The following is a 9282-nucleotide window of genomic DNA, read 5'->3' on the forward strand; positions in this document are numbered from 1 at the left end:
TACATGAGTGGTCTGGAAGTCAGTTTATGAAACCCTGGGATGAAGCTTTAACTATAACAGTTAAGATACACTCATGGTCAGTTTGGGGGCCTGAAAATTGCAGAATAAATGGACAGGAGTCTCTTGAAGCCCTGATAACAAATTCATGACCAACTTTCTTGGCAGCAGCTTTAATCTATCTTGATAACCAATCCAACTATTTTGTTCTGCTTCAGCAGTTGTTGCTCTGAATTGGATCATTGCCAAATGCTTAATTTATCTAGGTAATGGGTAGAATGTATATATGGCAGTAGTAAATGCTTAAAAACATCTTTAAGCCCTTTAACCGGTTCACTAATATGAATTTTTCTAGCTTTACTAAAATTTTCTAGTTGCATTTGTTAAAGGAAACCATGATGATTTATTATACTTCAACATAGAAAAAATGGCTTTTTAGTCAAATAAACTAAGGTATAGATCTTCTGCTATATTTATCTTTAAAATAACAATATTTCTAATGGCATCCTCAAGAATCTTCCAAGAAGATTCAATCAAGAAAACAGCATTGTTACGTGCAAAATCATTCATCTCTGATTGCTGTTTCTCTGACACCTACATTTCTTTAATTACAAGTTTCAATATTTCCTAGAAATATGGACACTTCTTTTGAGCAAGTACAAACCTATAATTGCATGCACTACCTCTGCTCTGACTCTTTTTATTTTGTGTAAACTTACTGTCATCTCAGTGCCCTCTTAGAATTTCCACTCTTTTAAAAATATTTTATTTAGTTGTAGATTAACAAGGTACTTTTAATTTGTTTATTTTACAATAAAATAATAGTAATATTATAAAATATTATAAAATAGTAATATAATAAAATAATAGTACTTGCCTCACACGTGTAGGCAAGTACTCTACCACTGCACCACAATCCCTCCACTAACTCTAATGGCAACATTTATTCTTTTACTTGATGAAAAATTTAATAGTGCAGTTAGATATAAATAATGTTGAGGTTAATTTTGAAATAATTAAAAAAAACATGAAATATAAAGTGTTCTAATTCAGTGACAAGTACTTCCACTTTATCTCCCCTGTTCCTCTCTGTGTTCTCTTTCTTTTTCTCTATATATCTCTTTCTTCTTTTGATCTATCTTATAGTTATTTTTATGTTTTAGTGGATTATGGGTATGAAGATGAAATTCAGTGTTATGCATATAGAGAATAAATTTGATTAGATTTATTCCACTATTCCACATGGAGTGATTTTCTCAACTTCCTGGGTTGGTTTGGGGTAAGGGTTAGGGTTACGGTTAGGATTAGTTTTGCATTATTGAAACAGAAGTCCTTCAATATATCTATGTGATTTCCTTCATTCTAAGACTTCATTTGGGAATGTCAAATCTTATTCCAACAATGATAAGCTCTATTTTATAAGAGCTGACAAAAAATAATGATTAATTATGTTGAAACTATTTGAAGATACTTCTATAATATCTAACATTTTTTAATTAGGGAAACATTCCAACAATGAAATATCTGTTTAAAATGAAAAAAAATATAGCCTTTTGCTTTCATTGTATATTATTATTGTTAGAATTCCCATTTTATGGCATGTTTGTTTAGAGTTTCTCTTGTGAGTGTGTGTGTGTGTGTGTGTATATATTTTTTTCAGTTTCTTAGCTTATATAAATAACTTTCAGAAAAAATTAGAGAATCATATTTGAAGTGCTAGATAGCATGAAATTTGATGACCATGAACAAAAAGAGAATAAAAATTAGTTTTTATGCATGCTACAAGTATAAGTTGTTCTTATTACTCCTTACAAGAAAAATGAGATAATTGACCATAATACAAAACAGTGATAAATAGTGTGTAAATATAGGCACAATGCAAAGGGATATCAATTATTTTCCCATAATTTCTTGGAGAAAGTGCTGTTTATTTTTTAGTTATTTATAAGCTATTTTACTTAAAACTTTATCTAATAGTTTCTAGATTGTTTTTGTAGAACATTAATTGGCCATATCATGCTAGCCTTAATAAGAGAGCTTAAAAAGCACTCTTCTATCAAGATACAAAAATATGTTTTATTAATCACTGAAGAATGCCTTCAAAGGTAAAGGACGGAGAGGAGAGGAAAAAGGTAGTAGAGATGAAGAGTGATCAAATTATTTTCATGTGAATCTATGAATATTTATAAATAATTCCACTATTACATATAATTAAATGCACCAGTAAGCATTTTGTTTAAAATAATTTCAAAGAAATAAAGAGAAAGACAGGAATGGGAATTCTGTCAATCTAAATCATTTGTAATCACATCTAATTCCTGTGAAAACAATTTGGTGTCACATTATTGTTATCACTACAACATACGTACTATGTTCAGTTGTCTATTTCTGACCCTGTTTGGGGAATTAATAAGAGAACAACTTTTATACAAAGAAACACTATCTGGTGACACTTATAGAAGAGTTGAAAGTATTTTCACATATTTCTCATCAAGGGAAAACCTATAATGAGCCAAAATGCATAAAAATTTTGGTCATAACTTCTGAGAAGAAATACATTACAATTGAAGAGCTATATATTTTTTCCACACCTGAAAATCAATGTATAAAAATATTAAATATGAAACTGCCTCTTTTTCTGTGTCTGCCACACAATGAAACTCTTTGCCTGTATGCTGAAAGTCTTCTGTGGAAAAAAAAAACACCACCCATTTTCTCTGGTTTATGGCCAAAAGCCCAGACTGACTTACTAACAGTAAAGCATTTAAATACCCTGTCATGAATCTGTCATTAGTTTACATTTTACCCTCAAGAAAAGTATAAAAAAATTAGGAAATAATTAAAATCAACTGGATTATTGTAAAAATTTCACCTTTATTTCTCCTAACTTGCTTTACTTTCACTTTGCTCTAGATTCTAGTGACATTGCACCACTGGGGATTCCACAAGTGTTCTTTCTTATCTCATTGTCTTTATGCACCTCTTCTCTGTCACAATTTCTACTTTTCTTTCAGGTGTTACCTTACATATCAGTTCCACTGAAGAACCTCAAACATTGAAACAAAATTGGGACACAAGTCCCTTCTGAGGGTTCCATTAGTATCCTGTTTTATCCTTGTCATAATGCCAATGATGCTGTTTTGAAATCAACTCTTTGCCTGCTTTTCAAGCTATGGTATATGGCTGTTGAGGGGCGTCCATTTTCATTTCCATGTTGTCATACTGGTGCTTGTCAGAATACCTAGTATATAGTTGTCAAATTCATGCATAAGGGGTGGAAAATCAAAAGCTCTGATAAACAGTCAGAAAATAACTGCGTATGAAAATATGGGTATATTGCTTTTCATAGTAATTTTGGATTGTGGACATACTTATGTATTCTGCATTCTTATGAGCAATGAAAAGTTCTCAATTTTTTTACTGATTCATGCTTTTAAAATCTTTGAGACGAACTATAATTCGTTTTCTCTCCACTTGCTACAGAATTTGAATCTTGACTATGGGAGCTTCTGCCTGAACAATTACTAATAAGCCAAGACAAGATCAACTTTTAAAAAACATAAGGATATACAGAGATATTAAGGAAAAAGCATATGAAGACAAATATTGTGTTTTTCAGACTGTTGATATAATATTTGTATTGTTTGTGTAAAACTTTTACTGAAATTGATGTGTATATCATATATAATATAAAATTCTCAAAATATGAAGCTTTATATACATCTGTAAGAAAATTTGAAGTACATGTGCAATCCAGTTTCTATTGAGATGTTTTCAAACTGTCTAAATGCTAACATTTAAACTTCATTCATATCACATTAAAGATAGATTATTTGTATGTTAAAAAATGTATCCATGAATATGGATCCAGAGATGTAGATAACATTAGTTTGGTATTCCAGTTATTATATTCACTAATGGGTTAATGTATTAGAATTATTATACTGCCATCAAACATCAAAACAGGGTAAATAGGCATGTACTGAACCACCTTCCTCAAATATTGGTCAGAATTTTTGATACTGGGCAGGATTAATCTGTTAACTTGCCCTACTAGGCATCCCAAGTTTGGGACTTTTATGATCAAGATATATAAACAGGAAAGGCTTAGTTTTCAGATTACGGTTAGGGCTAGGATTAGAACTAATGTTTGGGTTAGAGTTAGTTTTGTTCAAATTTCTTTGATACCAGTCAGGATTCATCTTTTACCTAGCATTACTATGTTTCTGAGGTTGGGCCTTCTCAGTTCAAGGTTTGCTGTCAGGAACAGTTTATGTTTTCAGGTTTCACTCATCTTGACTTCTATGCATTAGGATTAGGGTTAGGCCTATGGCTCGGTTTTCTTTTATGGCTAGGGCTAGGGTTAGGGCTAGATTTTGAATTAGTGTTAGGGTTAGGGATAGTGTTAGGGTGAGGTTTAGGCTTAGGTTTAGGGTTAGATTTAGAGTCAGGGTTAGATCCAGGTTTAGGGTTAGGGCTAGGGTGAGTATTACAGTAAGGGAAAGGGTTAGAACTAGGGAAATGGCTAGGAGGAGAGTTAGATATAGATTTAGGACTACACTTAGGCTTAGTGTTAGGGTTAAAGCTAAAACAGGGCTAGCATGAGGGCGCTAAGGTTAGTGTTAGGGATAGACCTAGGGGTAGGGCTAGTTTTAGGATTAGCATTGGAGTTAGGATTAAGTTTTAGGGAATGGATGGGGTTATAGCTAGCTTTAGGGCTAGGGTGAGGGTTAGAATTAGGATTATGGCTAGGGATAGTGTTTAGGTTAGAATTAAGTCAAGGTTTAAGGCTAGGATTTCTTTTAGGTTAAAGGCTAGAACTAGGCTGGGGCTAATGTCAAGTCTGGAGTTATGATTAAGGATAGTTTTAGGGTTAAGTTATTGCTAGGTCTAGTGTCAGAGCTGTTTCGGTTAAAGGTTAGATTTAGAGTTAGGGGTATTATTATGGTTAGGATCAGGGTTAGCATTTGGTTTTTCGTCAAAGTTTACGTTTAGGGCTTGAATTAGTGTTAGGTTTAGGCTTAGGGTTAGGGTAATGGGTAGAGTTAGGTTTATGTTTCAGTTAAGGTTTAGGGTAATGGATGGGTTAGGTTTAGCAATAGGGTTAAGGTTAGCATTAGATTAGGGTTATATTTAGTATAATGGATAGATTTAGAGCTAGGGTTAGGGCTAGGTTATGGTTTGGATTAAGTCTAAAATTAGAGTTAGGTTTAGGGATAGGGCTAGGGTTTGGTTTACGGTAAGTGTTAGGTTTAGGGCTAGGGTTATGGTTAGGTTAGGGTAAGGGTTAGTGTTTGAGCTAGGGTAATCACTAGGGCGAGGTTTAGGTTTACGTTCAGGTCTAGGGATATGTTTATGTTTAGGTTTTGGTTTAGGGTTTGGGTTATGGCTAGAGTTTTCATTACAATTAGGGTTAATTTTAGGGTAATGGATAATGTTAGATTTAGGTTTAGGGTTAGAGTTAGGTTATGATTTAGGGCTAGTCTTAAGATTAGGTTTAGTGTAAGGCTTAATGTTTTTTCTAGGGCTAGGGCTATGGTGAGGTGTAGGTTTATAGTTAGGTCTTGGGATATGTTTATGGTTAGGGTTAGGTTTAGTGTTAGGGATAGGGTTATAATTAGGGTTAGGGTTAGGGTTAGGGTAATTGACAGGGTTAGAACTAAAGTTTGAGCTAGGATTAAGGTTGGGATAAGAGTTATGTTTAGGGTTATGTTTTAGTATAGGGCTAGGGTTTTGTTTAGGGTAAGGTTATGGCTTTGAGCTAGGGTTAGGTCTAAGGCAAATGTTAGTGTTAGGGCTAGGGTTAGGGTTAGGGTTATGCTTAGGGCTAGGTTTAGGCCTAGGATTATGGCTGGTTTTTGTGTTAGGTTTAGGGCTAGGATTAGGACTATGGTTAGGGTTAGGGCTACTGTTAGGGTTAAGATAGGGTTAAAATAGTGTTAGGGCTAGGGTTATGTTTAGGGCTAGTATTAGGGTTAGGGTTATGGTTAGGTCGAGTATTAGGACTAGGTTTTGGATTAAGGTCTGGTTTAGAGATAGGTTAATGTTAGGGTCAGGGTCAGTGTTCCGGATTAGATAAGGTTTAGGGTTAGAGCCAGAATTAAGAATAATGTTAGATCTAGGGGTAGGGTAAGTGTTTAGTTTACATTAAGGGTTATTGCTAGGGCTAGAGCTAGGGTTTTATTTAGGTCTAGTGCTAGATTATAGCTATATTTAGGAATAGTTTTGGATCTAGATGTAGTGTTATGGTCTGGTATAGGAATAGGCTTACTGGTAGTGCTAGTGTTAGGGTTTGGTTTAGGGTTAGAACAAGGTTTAGACCTAGGGTTACTGTTAGGATCTGAATAAGGGTAAAGGTTAGGGTTAGAACTAGAATCAGGGCTAGGGTTAGGACTAGTAATTCTGTTAGTGTTTAAGTTAGGCTTTGGATTAGGGTTAGGGCTAGGGTTAGCATTTGGTTTAGAGTTTGTCTTAGGGTAAGGGATAAGGTTAGAGCTAGGGATAGGGCTCAGTTTAGGGTTAGGGTTATGGCTAGTTATGGTTAAGATTAGGGTTTAAGCTAGGGTTAGGATTAGAATTAGGGTTAGAATTTCTGTTAGGGTTAGAGCTACTGTTATGACAATGACTAATGTATGAACCAGGGTAAAGATTAGGGCTAGTTTTAGGGTTAGGGTTAAGGAAAGATCTGGTGTTAGGGTTAATTTAAGGTTAGGGTGATGTTTAGAGCTAGGATTAGTGTTAGGATCAGGGTCAGGGTCAGAGTTACTTTTAGAGTTAGGGGTAGGGCTAGGTGTAGGTTTATGGTTTGGTTTAGGTTAAGGGTTAATGTTAGGGATATGGCTTTGTTTCGTTTTAAGGCTAGGGCTAGTGGTAAGGCAAGTTTTAGGACTAGCATTATTGTTAGGGCTAGTTTTAGGGTTTGGTTTAGGATTATGGTTATGGTTAAATTTAGAGTTAGGTTTAGATCCAGGGTTGGGCTAGAGCTAAGGATAGAACTAGGGCTATGGCTAGGGCAAGAGTTAGAGTTAGTCTTAAGGCTAAGTTTAGGGTTAGGATAGACTTAGTGTTAGGGTTAGGTTTAGGGTTAGGGCAAGGGTTATGGTTAGGGTTATGGTTAGGTTTAGGGTTATTGTTAAATTTAGGGTAAGGGATGGGGTTATAGCTAGGTTTAGCGCTAGGGCAAGTGTTGGAATTAGGGTTAAACCTCGGGTTATTGTTCAAGTTAAGATTAAGGCTAGGTTTAGAGCTAGGGCTAATTTCAGGTCCAGTTTTACAGTTAAAGATAGTTTAGGGTTAGGTTAGATGTAGTGTAAGGGTTAGGTTTAGAGTTTCAAAATTAGGTTTAGAGCTAATGGTATTGTTTGGGTCAGGGTCACAATTAGTGTTTGGCATAGGTTATGGTTTAAATTTAGGGCTCAAATTAATATAGGTTTAAGATTAGGAAAAGTATATAGTTAGGTTTAGGTTTCAACTTAGGTTTAGAGTAATGGATAGGGTTAGGATTAGGGATATGGTAAGGTTTAGGCCTAGGGTTAGCATTAGCATTAGGATTATGTTAAGGGTAATGGATAGGGTTAGAGCTAGGGTTAGAGCTAAGGTTATGGTTATTCTTAGTACTAGATTTAGGGTTACGGTTAGGATTAGAGTTAAACATCGGTTTAGGGCTCAGATTAGGCTAGGTTTTGGGTTAAGTTAGGGCTAGGGTTAGGGTTATGGCTAATGTAAGTACTAGGGTTATAATTAGGGCTAGTTTCATGGTTAGGGTTAGTGTTAGGATTAGGTCTAGTGTTATGTTTAGGGTAATGTTTAAAGCTAGGGTTAGTGTTTGCATCAGAATCAGGGTTAGGGCTAATTTTAGGGTTCTGCTTAAAAGTAGAATTAGGGCTAGGTTTAGAGCTAGGTGTAGGGTTAGGTTTTCGTTAAGGTAAGGGTTAGGTTTAGGAATATGGCTCGGTTTTATATTAGGGCTAGGCCTAGAGTTAGGGCTAGTTTTAGGAGTAGCATTAGGTTTAGGGTTAGGGTTAGTGTTTGATTTAGGCTTAGACTTTGCATTAGAGTTAGATTTAGAGTTAAGGTTAGATCCAAGGTTAGGGCTAGGGCTAAGGAAATGGCTAGGGTTAGGCCTAGGATTAGAGCTAGGTTTATAATTCTAGTAAGGGATAGGGTAAGAACTAGTTTTAGGCCTAGGGAGAGAGTTAGACAGTTTTAGGGCTAGGGTTAGGGTTAGGGTTAGGGATAGGGCTGAGTTAGGTCTAAGATTAGGGATAGGGTTGGTTTTAAGTTAGGCCTAGGTTTAAGGTTAGGGTTATGATTAAGGCTATGTTTAGTGCTAACATGGCTAACATGGGCTAGGGTTTGTGTTCAGGTTAGGGCTAGGATTATATCTAGGGCTAATGTCAGGTCTAGGGTCATGGTTATAGATAGTTGTAGGATTAGGTTTTGGCTACATCTAATGTAAGGATTAGGTTTAGGGTAAGAGTCAGGTTAGAGCTAGGTGAATTATAAGGGTCAGGGTCATGGTTAGAGTTTCTTTTAGGTTTGATTTAGGGTTAGGGTTCAAATTAGCCCTAGGGTTATGGTTAGGGTAATGATAGGGTTAGATTTAGAGTGAAGGTTAGGTTTAGAGAAATTGATAGAGTTAGGGTTAGTGATAGGTTTATGGTTAGGCCTAGGGTTAGCATTAGGGAAAGGGTTATGTTTAGGGTAATGGCTACAGTTAGAGTTAAGTTTATGGCTAGGGTTATTGTTAGGATTAGGTCTTGAGATAGGGTGAGGCCTATAATTAGCATTAGGGTATGGGTTATGATTAGGGTAATGGTACAGTTGGAGTTAACTTTATATCTAGACTCATGATTAGCATTAGGTCTTGAGTTAGTGTTAGGGTATGGGTTAGAACTATGGTTAGAGTTAGTGTTATGTTTAGTGTAAAAGTTAGGTTCTGAGCTATGATTAGTGTTAGAGCAAGGGTTAGGTTCAGGGTTATGTTTAGGGATAGGATTACGGTAGGTTTAGGGTTAGAGTTAGGGTTAGGGGAATGGTTATAATTAAGTTTATGGTTAGGATTAGTGTAATAAATATGGTTAGATGTAGGTTTAGGTTTAGGGACAGGGCTAGATTTAAGTTTATGGTTAGGGTTAGGTCTATGGTTATAATGTTAGGTTTATGGTAAGGCTTAGGGTTTTATCTATGGTTAGGGCTATAGTGAGTATTAGTTTAGGGTTAGGTCTAGAGTTAGTTTTCTGTTTAGGGTTTAGGATCATGGTTAGGGTTGAGGCTAGGGTTACA

Source organism: Spermophilus citellus (assembly GCF_964194105.1).
Source record: "Spermophilus citellus genome assembly, contig: SCAFFOLD_36, whole genome shotgun sequence".
Lineage (NCBI taxonomy): Eukaryota > Metazoa > Chordata > Mammalia > Rodentia > Sciuridae > Spermophilus > Spermophilus citellus.